This window comes from Octopus bimaculoides, chromosome 21, assembly GCF_001194135.2.
Source record: "Octopus bimaculoides isolate UCB-OBI-ISO-001 chromosome 21, ASM119413v2, whole genome shotgun sequence".
In the NCBI taxonomy this organism is placed as follows: Eukaryota; Metazoa; Mollusca; class Cephalopoda; order Octopoda; family Octopodidae; genus Octopus; species Octopus bimaculoides.
In genome coordinates, this window is record NC_069001.1 from 32,654,354 (window position 1) to 32,659,090 (window position 4,737).

Here is a 4,737-nt window from a genome sequence, read left to right on the forward strand (position 1 = left end):
TGGGAACTTGCCTTTTGCTATTACACAAAACCCACCCCTTCCCCCTTTCCTATTTTTACCCTTTTTTTAAAAATATTTTTCCTTTATTTGATTTTGTATAATTTCAGGAAAAAAAAAATCTCATCAAATTTTTTTTTTTTTGTTATTTTTATTAAATCTAAACAAAGTATAATTTATAAAAAATATTAATACTGATAATAATAATAACAGCAAAAAAAAAAAAAAAAAATTAAATTTAAGAAATAAAAATGTGTGCATGAAGTTGTTACTGAGTCCAGACACGACCATCTGGTTAAGGAGTTTATTTCATGACCATATATGGTTTTGTATGTGATGCCATTGCACAGCAGCAACACCTTGGGCAAGTGTCTTCTACCACAGCCTCCAGCATGGCCTGTACCTTGTAAATGAAATTCGGAAAAAGAAAATTGTGTGCGAGCTCATAGTGCGTGTGTGTGTATATACATATGTGTATATATGCGTGTGTGTATATGTGTATGTATGTATATGTGTGTCGTTGTGTATGTGTGTATATATGCATGTATGTGTGTGTGTATATAGATATAGGTATATATACACACACGTGTATGTATGTAAATTAATGTTAATCAAAAATACCTAGTGGTATTGAAATATGTCCCTTTATCTCAAAGGACGACCAAGCCAGTCAATTAATTAATTAATTTACGTTGATAAAAATTAATACTGGGCTAAGTACTTGGATCGATATCATTGACTGGAGAGAGGAGGGGAAAAGCCTTGAAGGTGGTGCTCCAGCATGGCCATAATGCAGTACATGAATAAAAAGTACTGCAGTGTGTTTTTGTATTTTAGGAGAGGCTGCAGCCGAGTAACAATTATTTGGGCTTTACAAGTACACGCAGGTTGATTCCCGCCATAGTTATTATATATTTTCTAAATGTCGCATGGAGTTTGAGGTATTCAAAGCTATCTTATTAAACCATAATTATTATTATTATTGTTGTTGTTGTTGTTATTATTATGGTGGTAGTGGTGGTGGGAAGGGATAGTCAAAAGTAAACATACATATATATATATATATATATGTGCATGTATGTATGTATGTGTATACATAGACAACCAAGTGTTTTTTTCTCGTATTTTTTTAAAACTTTTTGTTTCCAGAACTATTTGCTGATTTAAACTAACTTCCAATAGTCCATAGAAATCTGGATCATTTTGCTATTTGGGATTTTACTTCAATACTACATATTTGCACTCACACACTTATATGTATATATGCAAGTGTATATATATATATATATATATATATATATATGCACACACACACATATATGGAGGCTTCTATATATATATATATACACACACACACGTATGTGCGTATATGCTTATATATATACACATTTGTGTGTATATATGTTTATATATATATACATACATATTTGTGTATATATGCTTATATATACACACACATTTACGTACACACACACTTGTGTATATACATGTTTATATACATGCTTACACACACACACAAATATATTTCATATATGGATTGTTATTTAACTGATTCATTCTGCTGACCATCATGGTTTAATGCCGTTCTTCCAAGTAATTTTTGTTTGCCATACTGACCACTGGCTATTATAGGCTTTACATGTATGCATAAATGTGTGTGTACGCATATGAGTGTGTATGTATATGCATGTATTTGTGTGTGTGTGTGTGTGTGTTTGTGTATATGCGTGATGTTTGTGTATGTATGTATGTATGTGTGTGTGTATATAACACCCTCAGAAGAAAAAGAATCAAAATAATTTATCTTTTCAGGGCAAAACTCAAGAGTAAACATCTGTGAAAGCCATACTTCTACTGTGGTTATTATTATTATTATTATTATTATTATTTAAAAAAAGGATTGACGTAACTCTTCACGAAGGTAAATAGTCAAAACGAAGAGCGCGATTTTAGATCTTTTATTTTTTGTCAAAAAATAAAACATCTAAAATCGCGCTCTTCGTTTTGACTATTATTATTATTACTATTATTATTATTATTATTATTATTATTATTATTATTATTATAAAGGTGAAGAGTTCACAGAATTTTTAGCATGCTGGACGAAATGCTTTGCAGTATTTTGCCTGTCACTATGTTCTGAGTTCAAATTCCGCCGGGGTCAACTTTACTTTTGATCCTTTTGGTGGGATCGATAAATTAAGTCCCAGTCATGTACTGGGGTTGATGTGATTGACTTTGCTGCTCCTGCAAAATTTCATGTTATTACTATTGTTATTCCCAAGGTGGCAAGCTAGCAGAATCGTTAGCATGCTGGACGAAATGCTTAGCGTTAATCTGCCCGTCGCTACATTCTGAGTTCAAATTCCGCCAGGGTCGACTTTACCTTTCATCCTTTAGGGGGTCGATAAAATAAATACCAGTTGAACTCTGGGATCAATATAATCAACTCATCCCCACCCACCCCTAAGCTGCCTTTGTAGCAAAAATTTGAAATAATTATTATTGTTAATATTATTTATTATTAACTCTGGTTTGAGTAGTTTTTCTTTACGTTTGTATAAATGTGAGTGTGCATATGTGAGAGTAAATGTGTTTATATATGGATGTATATATGTATATATATCTATATGCATAACTGTGTGTGTGTAAATGTAAATATTTATATTTTTTTTGTTTTCATTTTAACATCTGAACAACAAATGAAAATCAATAAAAAACAAAACTAAACTAAAATAAAATAAATCTACACAAAAAGAAATTGGTGAGAAACAAAGAAAGAAGAGGCTTAGAGCTGATTCCTATCTGTGAAGTAGTTCTATTTTCTAATAATCGCTTTGTGTCCGCAAATGAACTGAATTCATTTTGCACAAATTTATATTCTCTTAAAAAGACATTTCGAAACAGTTCCTGAGAAATAAAATTGCTTGGGCTTCATTAATAATACGAGCAGTATTTCTTTTCCTCACTCCTGTGTTGTGTTGTGGATACATTTTTCAGCTGAAAAGAAAATCTAAATTGTACAGAACTTGAGAGTTTGTATACAAAGAGATAACCTGTGATTTAAATGCACTTGTAAAAATGTTTAATATACTTTGTAGCATACTATGGTTGCATAACAAAATACTGTGTGCCTACAAGTCATTAAAGAGAGAATAATTTGTGTGTGCGTGCATTTGTATGATGCTGGAGGTGTCTATGACATTATCATCATAATGTCTTTCTTCTATTTAAAGGTGTAGGTTGTAGTCCAAGGGGGAAATTTTTCTCCAAATAAACTTGAAGAGCCAACATATGATGGTGAATGAATGCATGTCTTTATCTTTTCTTTCAGTCAGTGGACTGCAGCCATGCTGGGGCACTGCCCTGAAGAGTTTACTCAAACAAATCGACCCCAGTAATTTCTTTTTTTTTTTTTTTTTCTTCTTTTAAGGCTGGTACTTACTCCATTGGTTCTCTTGCCAAACCGCTAAGTTGGGGGGGGGGGCATAAACAAACCAACACCGGATGACGAGCAGCAACGGAAGACAAACACAAAGAGATAAACACATATATATTACATAAGTGTGTGCTTGTGTAATAATTAAGAAGCAGTTTGTTTAATAGCACTATTTCTTTCCATCCTTTGGTGACTCAAGAAGTGTTTTTATTGTAATCATTGTTTTTAATAAAACATATTGGCACTTAGTCCCAACACACATGAAGTTGATAATATACTGAGTTTGGAAAAGAAAAAAATAATAAATATATTCTGATGAAATTAACTTCATCAGTTGTTTCTCAGCTGGTCTTCTTGTTATAAATCAGTATTATAACTAAGATGGCAAGGCCAGGCAAAATGCTTAGCAGCATTTCATCTGTCTTTACGTTCTGAGTTCAAATGTTGCCAAGATTGACTTGGCCTTTCATCTCTTTCAGGGTCGATAAAGTCAGGGTCAACTTAGACTTTTATCCCTTTCAGAATCGATAAAATAAGTACCAGCTGAACACTGGGGTGGATGTAATTGACTTACCCACTTCCCTCTAATTGCTGGCCTTCAGCCAAAATTTGGTTTCTTCTAGTATTTATTTGTGAGTGACCCCTGTTCTTAGTCTCAGAATGGTTTACTTTGAAGTGAGAAGTTAGTTTTGTGTGTTTGTGTTCTTTCAGATGTTTATAGTTTGATCTAGTTTGTTGTTTATTCATTTCTGTATATGTATTCTAGATTTTTTTCAGGAAGGGGAACACTAAGGGAAACAAAATGAAACCCCACACCTCATCTCAAAATACTACCCTATATATCAACTCAGAACCTTAGAAACAATAAGACATACAACACCATTGTACAAAATCTACCAATGCTCTCTTGGGATCTAAAGATGAACTACATTCTTAAAACACAAATTCTTCAATTGTAAAAAGCAACCCAAATCGTTGAAAAGACTACTGACAAATGCAAAATTATACACAACAACAACGAAAGCAATAGTTAAATGTGGACGTCCAAACTGTGAAACATGCTCCAACCTACTGGAAGGCTCAGAATTCCACTTCAAACAAGGAGAGAGATTCACAATCGAGACCAACTTCACTTGTGCATTTACGAATCTAATTTGTTATAACTTGTTCAGGTTGTGGATACAACTATACAACTAAGTGACAAGTATGTCACTTAGATTGAAAACAACACTGCATAAGGAACAGACCTGTTTCCCAAGATATAGACAGGTACCTTTGAGTGAACACATGTGCAGAGTATC